Source organism: Lolium rigidum, unplaced genomic scaffold, assembly GCF_022539505.1.
Source record: "Lolium rigidum isolate FL_2022 unplaced genomic scaffold, APGP_CSIRO_Lrig_0.1 contig_68196_1, whole genome shotgun sequence".
In the NCBI taxonomy this organism is placed as follows: domain Eukaryota; kingdom Viridiplantae; phylum Streptophyta; class Magnoliopsida; order Poales; family Poaceae; genus Lolium; species Lolium rigidum.
In genome coordinates, this window is record NW_025901353.1 from 22,297 (window position 1) to 29,832 (window position 7,536).

At 45.6% G+C, this 7,536-nt stretch overlaps 1 long non-coding RNA gene across 1 annotated transcript; it reads left to right on the forward strand.

The window, feature by feature from the left end:
* The first annotated feature begins 2,086 nt into the window (after nucleotides 1–2,086).
* Nucleotides 2,087–4,707, forward strand: LOC124682117. Its single transcript, XR_006996159.1, has 2 exons — nucleotides 2,087–2,443; nucleotides 4,402–4,707. It is a non-coding gene; the product is annotated as an uncharacterized LOC124682117 (long non-coding RNA).
* The last annotated feature ends 2,829 nt before the right edge of the window (nucleotides 4,708–7,536 follow it).

Here is a 7,536-nt window from a genome sequence, read left to right on the forward strand (position 1 = left end):
CCCAAGCTAACGCCGCGAAGGAGAACCAAACTATTCGTCTATACGCCCCGGCCAAGCCATGAGAGATAGCGAGGAAATCGCCTCGCCCCTGCAGGATTCCAAGAGCAATGCAGGAGCTCCCTAACTCCCGCCCATAAGAAACGTGCCGGGGAGCATTTAAAGAAAATATGGTCGCAGTCCTCGGGCGCACCACGCAGGGCGCAAAGCCCATTAGACGGGCCTCTCCGTTTGGCCACCTGTATAGAGCACGACAGTTTTCCCCAAAGGAGTTGCCACAAGAATACCCTTATCCTAGGTGGCACCCTCGTCCGCCAGACCTCCCTAAAATGCGTGACCGTCGCTCCCTGCGACAGCCGGCAGTATAGAGACTTAGTAGTGAAATCGCCAGAAGCCTCCAAGCGCCAAGAGACTAAGTCGTCTTCAGCACTAGCCTGGGTGAAGTCTAGCTCCCTAGTGAGATTATCCCATTCAACCGTCTCAGCTAGGGAAAAAGGACGTCTAAACCGCAAGCGCCAACCCGGGCCATCCCTAGCCCCCAACACCGTAATAAACGGTGAGTCATAACAGCTGAAAAGCACCGGATACCTGTCCCTGAGCGGAGAGGTGCCCAGCCACCAATCAAGCCAGAAAAACGTCTGTTTCCCATTACAGACGCTATGCTTCGCGCCTAGCTTGAAGTACCATTTGACTCTCTGGATCGAATTCCAGAATTGCGAGCCCTTGGTAGGCACCAGCGGCGAGAAGAGGTCATGCTCCCCAAAGTACTTAGCTCTAATCAGATCAGCTCATAGCCCGTCTGCATTGTGATAGAGCTTCCAAACCCATTTAAGCATGAGCGCAATGTTTATATGCCTAGTGTTGAGAATACCCAAACCCCCAACCGCCTTAGGACGACACACCGTTGCCCAGTCAACCATGTGGTACTTGCGCTTATCTCCCACCCCTTCCCAAAAGAAGCGGGAGCGGACCTTGTCAAAAACCGCATGCGTTGAGTCAAAGAGCATGAACAAGCTCATCGCAAACAACGGAAGACTCGACAAGCAGGAATTATTCAGCTCCAGACGCCCAGCTGAAGCCAAAAAGATTCCCTGCCACGGGTCAACCCGTTTGGCCACTTTGGTTGTAAGAAACTCCCAGTCCGAGGCGCGTAGCGTTTTATTGCTAAGCGGCAGACCCAGGTACTTAATGGGGAATTTCCCCAAACGGCAATTGAGGAGCCGAGCCACCCGCTCCTGCTCCAAAAGCGTGGTCCCAACCACGACAACCTCACTTTTAGCAAGATTGATCTTAAGGCCGGACATCAACTCGAAGCTAATCAAAACGAGCTTCAGATTGGCAATACCCTCATCTGTCGGCTCGATCATCACCATAGTGTCATCCGCATACTGCAGGTGGGTGACTCGATCCCCCAAGAATCAGGTGCCTCGCCAACCCCAAATTGTGTCCAGACCTCCTTAGCTCTCGCCAGCATGGCCGCCAAGGCGTTGATCATGAAGTCAAAGAGAATGGGGGACAGCGGGTCTCCCTGCCCGACCCCTCTCGCATTACGGAAGAAAGGGCCGATCTCCCCGCCCGGGTGCCTATCGCAGCCTTCTCGCAGCTCGTGTAGAGGAGCGTCGGATCACGTCCCACGCTGCCGGCACGAGAATAGTCTAGCAACAAGAATAAAACAATGTCCTCATCGCCGTGCCCGCCGCCGGTATACCCACACCCGCCCCTGCGACAACACCGCCGGGAGGAAGTCGAGCCCCCACCACGCTGCGAGCTCGGCCGGCCGGCCGCGGGACATCCCGAGTGCCCATCGCGGTCGTCTCGCTGTCCACGTAAAGGAACACCGGATCACGTGCCCAGCCGCCACGCGCGCTGCAGCTACGGCCGGACGGGCTGCTGCGCAGCCCTCGATTGGATCTTCTAGGTCTCAGCTTATTATACGGAGGAAGAAGTGTTCTGATGTACTCACGTACGGAAAGAGAAGAGGGTTTCATACACCGCAAAATCTAATTCTTGCTGGGGCACTCCGTTGTCTTAGACGGTGCTCACCTGTCTCATGCGTTGGATAGAGATCGAGCGGCGTGCGTGAAGCGGCGCTACCTGATGAAATAACGAGAAGACTTTTCCTCCCCGCATCCTGTTCGAATCCCCTCTGTCTCTCTCGGTTCCATTCCCCTTCTCCCTCTCCCCCGCAAGCTCCGCTCGATCTCCAGCGCCGTCGAGTGGCCCGACGGGGGCGAAGCTCCGACGAGCAGCGCTGGAGGAGTTTCAACGGCGCCTGAAGCTTCCTGGGAGTGGATCGCCATGGATTGAGGCTCCTTCGGTAGCGCGCCGCAAATCGAAGAGACTCGGGCTTGGCGGACGTCGTGAGGCGATTTGGTGATGATACCCGGTGTGGCGGCTCTGCGAATCGACGATCCTGAGGTGGAGGCGCCCGCTGCCTGAGGTTCTGGTGAGCCCTTCAATCTCGCTAGCTTTCTGAACCCACTGTTTGCTTCTACTGCTAGTGCTTTCCTTGAAGATAGTTCAAGTTTCACCTCCGTTTTGTTGTCATGGTGGTGCTGATTTCAGTAGTCATGGTGGTGCCCATCTAGTACGGAGATGTTTGTTTAGATTGGCACGGCCAATCTAATTTAATTTGTGCAGTAGTTGTTGTGCTCGTGTAGTAGTTCACTGAGGTGTTCATCATGGTTGTCAGGGTATTCTCTAAGGTTTCAGATCCGTGCAGTAATGGTTGTTTGTACTTGAATTACAAAAAGTAATTCCCCTGTATTTTGTGCAGTAGTTGAATCCCCCTGTATTTTTTAGACTTGTATTTATGTGTATGGCATGTAGCAAATCCACACAAATTATGCATTATTAGGCATAGTGGTTTTAATATGATGATACAGCATGGTTACAATATGCTATTTTCACTCATTGGATGTATATTTTCATCATCGGCATGGTTTATCAGATTGTTTCTGTCCTTTTTTTTGTACAAGTATATGTACATTACATGAAGTTTTTACTAGTGGTACATAAGCATATTGGATGTATATTTTTGGTAGTAAATACATCATATTCAATTGTTTAGTTCCTACTAGGATGTGGTTTTCTGTATAAAAATACTTGAAGTTTTTATCATTAGAATGTATATTTTTAGTGATAAATACATCCTGGTAGCTCAGACTTTATACTTTGTTTGTTTTGCAGAATGTATTTTTTACTAAAAATTATATGAATTCTGTAAAGGTTGTAATTATGTCGTAGTGGAAAAATCTCTATAGGATGTATAATTTTATTACTTGATACATCTGGAGGAATGTTCGTGATACTTGTATCCTTTGCTGGATGTGCTTTTTTATTCATGTAGGTTGGTACTTCAGTTTTTATTTGTCTTGTATCTATACATAGTCATGGGATGTGCTTTGTGCGCATTAAGTATATATCTAATATATTGTTGATAGTACATATCCATGAAACTTGATGTTCTTTTTTTTTCTCAATAGGCATAGGTTGTGCTTTCCCGCTATTAGGATGTAATATTTTTTTGACTTGAAATACATGCTGCCAAATATGGCATACATTTCTTTATTAACCGTAATGTATTTTTTCTGAAAAATTACGGATAGGCTTTTAGCCAAGTCAGTAAAATTTCTTTTCCATTTGTATGTTCTTACAGTAGTGCTCATTTGTTTAAGAAGCAGATTGTGTCCACGAAAACCACTGGTCCATATATGGTATGGACCAATGACTTTTTTCCTCCACTTTTTAAATGGTTTATTATCTGTTTTTGTATTAACCTTCTTTTTGTTCACTTGCAATTGTGTTGTCAATGGTAGAATTCCTTGAGGTACTAGACTTAATTGAAAAGCCATCATGCTTAGCATATCTGTGTAACACATCTTTGCATCCTCCCAGGTATCAAACAACATATCTGGGTATGGTTTTTCTACTGGTGTTAGGCTTGGTATAGACTGAACTTCATCATCTCCACCAGAATCAGCAGACAGTGTATTCCTTGTGTCAGCCTCTGCTGAATCTACATATACCCTTGCATTCATTCCAGACATAGGTACATTGCATGTAGCTTGCTCCCCATGGCTTGTAGTTTCCTCGGCATTGTGTTGCTGACCTACATCCTCTTGCCTGGCATGCCCGGTAGTACCTTCTGTATTGTGCTGATCATATTCTTCATCTTGTACGGGGTTGTTTAGGTCAACACCAACATTAGGAAACCAGAAATCCATTCTATTCCCTGCAAAACATAGAAGCATGTTACATCATCAGCATATTCTACATATAATGCTTATTTTCAACAATGTTTTTCAAAATTCTTTGAAATGCCATGCTTCATAGGTAGGTTCTCTAAATAAGCACATAAGAGAACTACTAATTTTGTTGTTATTCTGTTTGAATTTGTTTCAGTTTCATGGGCAGCAGAGTTCCAAGGTGTGTAGATGTCAAGAAGATTTGACAGTTGTTCATACAGTCTTAGAGACAATTGTACATCATGTTCTACTTTCCAGGTTATTTTGTCCAATGCAGATTTACATGACCAAGAGTACTGTCGGCATGTCATTTTATTGGGTGTTCTGATGCTCAAGTTGGTTGTTCTGGAGCACAATTCATGTTTGCTAGCCTATAGTTCTAAGTAAATCTACAAATTACTGTTAAAACTGATGCCTTTTGGTTACTACTAAATGCAGAATAATGCACATACTCAGTTTTAAAGAAGCGTGTTTTTCTGGTTGTTCATGTGATTGGTTTTCTTCACTTTTTTACATGCATGCCAGATGATTGTCTGCAATGGGGTAGCAGATCATGATACATCACCCTGATCTGGGGTTGCAAAACTACTTTACCCCTGCCCTATTCTACATGTAAAAACCAGATCTGGGGTTGCAAGGAAGATTGATTGACTGTAATTTTCTTACCTTTTCTTTGTTGATTTTTCCACTGCCCCTGACGTAGATCTTGTTCCGCCCTTCTTTTCTCCTTATTTTTGGTTCAAGATATTGCCTGTAATTTATGGGCCACGAGCTCTCCCATCCATGGAGTTCTGGTTTCAGTGGAGGAAGGAGGAACAAAGGGGAACGGAGGAAGAAGGGGTGGCAGGGGGTAGGTTTTTGGATCTAGCTTTTGTTACATGCCTGTTTGATCCAGTTGTCAATGGGGAGATGGTTGTCCCGGCGAACCTTCGCGAAAGGGTGGGAACAAACGGGGAAAAGGTGGTCCTGCAATGTTTCTGATGTCGCTATCAAATTTGGGGCCCACATGCTATTTTTGGAAAGAAACCGATTCAGACAGGGGCACCGTGTAAGACTACGAGGTAACCGCGCACTGTGTAGCCTGACCCTTCATACACCATGGTGTAAACAAACTCGAATTGCCCAAACGTGAGGCCCAAGGGGCAGGACCGAGCCGACCACAAACAAACATGGACTCTAAGCCTGGCGGTTAGTATCATATAGTAGTATCACGTATATGATACTTTTCTATGATATACTAGATTCATAATGCATAGTATTATAGATTAGTATCATAATTTTGCTAATAATTGATTTGTAGAATCCCAATACAAATTTGTGTACAAGATTTATTTGATACTAACTTTTCTCGTGATGTGCGCTATGATACAGTATATCTACCTATGATACTCTAATCTCCTCTCTCATCCATAATTACCTCGCTACATCGGCATTTTTGGTGGGGCTATGATGCATGATACTAGCTATGATACTAGCACTATAGCTAGCCTAACACGGAATAATGATTGGTAGGAATAGCTGACATTGTAGAACAGGAAAGGGCGTTGGACGGCGGACGAACGAACCAGGTAAACAGTAGGGACCAAATCAGGAAACGTTTTTGCCTCATTGCCAAATGCGTTCCTCATGGTGCAACGAGTATCTCTCTGTTGTACTCTTATACTATGGGCGTTTCCCTCACCATTTACAAATTGCTATGTATTCACTACAGGAATGGCGACGTACGCCGACTGACAAGGTATCAACTTGTCAATGCCTACGAGTTGTAGACTAGGGTTTCGTTGGATGTAGAGGGCAAGTAGATTTCGAAGGTTTCAGCCGAAAAGTACTCGACGATGTAAAAACTAGGGTTTGTGAGACGATGATTCGATCCTTCTTTGTCCCTCGACTCCCCTTATATAGGAGGCGGAGCCGAGGGATTCGTGATACACAAGTTTACAGAGTCCGGGAGGGTTTCTAACCCGTCCCGCAAGATTACAAATAATGCTTCCTATTACAACTCTAGCTTTCCTTAATAGTATCTTGGGCTTCCGAATCTTCTTATCCTTCGGGTCGTGGGTCTCCAATAAACCCCGGGTACCATCTTCGGCAGGCCCATTGGAAATGCCTATGTCAGTAGCCCCCGAGATTTTGCTTGAATCGCAGAGTCAGGGAAAATCTCCAACTTTATATTTATTCAATAGCTCTGAACTTTATCATATATCTTTGAATATGAAATTATATATTGCACAGGGATAATGGTAGTTGGGGCTAGTTCATCTGACGGATCAGGTACTAGTTAACTGCTCTAGTGGCAATCCGCAAAAACCTACTTCAAGATCACGTCCCTGGACATGATCCCGGGATACCGGTGTAAACTTCGACAGGTGCTGCTTAAGGTCTTACCATTATGTCGAGTCCCAGACATATTTTATCGAGTACCTAACGCGTCCGTTAGGATTTTTCTTCGTATCTGTTGATACGGAAAAAAAGTAGCAAACTGACGTCAGAGACGACGCCACGCCGCTCGTAACGGATCCGGGGTCTTACCTTCGCAAAGTTTTGCGGCATTCAGAGATTATTCGCTACTTTGGCGCTCTGAGAATATATTGTCGAGTGCTTTTTCGGCTGCTGGAATAGCACATTTTATTGAGTCAACGTATGACTTATTTTGCCTTCCCGATGGGAGTATATGTAGAGTTATTTGTATAACTCGAAATATACTCACTTCTTCTTTCTTTTTTTTTTTTTTTTTTTTATAATTTCATCGGGCACGCGAACAGCGTTCCCGATGGGAGTAGCCCCCGAGGCTACAGCCAAGGACTAGTGCTTGGTTGTAGGCTCAACATTCTAATGCCTCTTGTCGCTATATTGTCATCCTTTCTCGAATTTTTATATCTATCGGGTGCGCGAACAGCGTTCCCGATGGGAGTAGCCCCCGAGGCTATGAACAAATGCTTGCGTTTGGTCATAGGCTCTCGCCATTTCTATTTTGCCATACTCGAATATTTATTTTTTCCAAAGTAGCCCCCGAGCATTTGGGCAAAAACTTGTATTTGATCAAAGGCTCTCGAAATAATCAACAATCTTCCGTCGTCGCCATTCTTACGAACCATCGTAGCCGAGATTTTCTCTTGGCAAGGTGACATCATTGCTGACGATAGCCACGATCACTTTATCGGGAAAATGCGAGAACTTCTCTCTCACTGTCGTGCGGGCCCAAATTACGCATCGTATTGACACGTCGCGCAAGTGGGGGACACACGTCCTCCGCTTTTCCTGGCGCACGTACTGTAGCTCCTGTGCTTTCTCG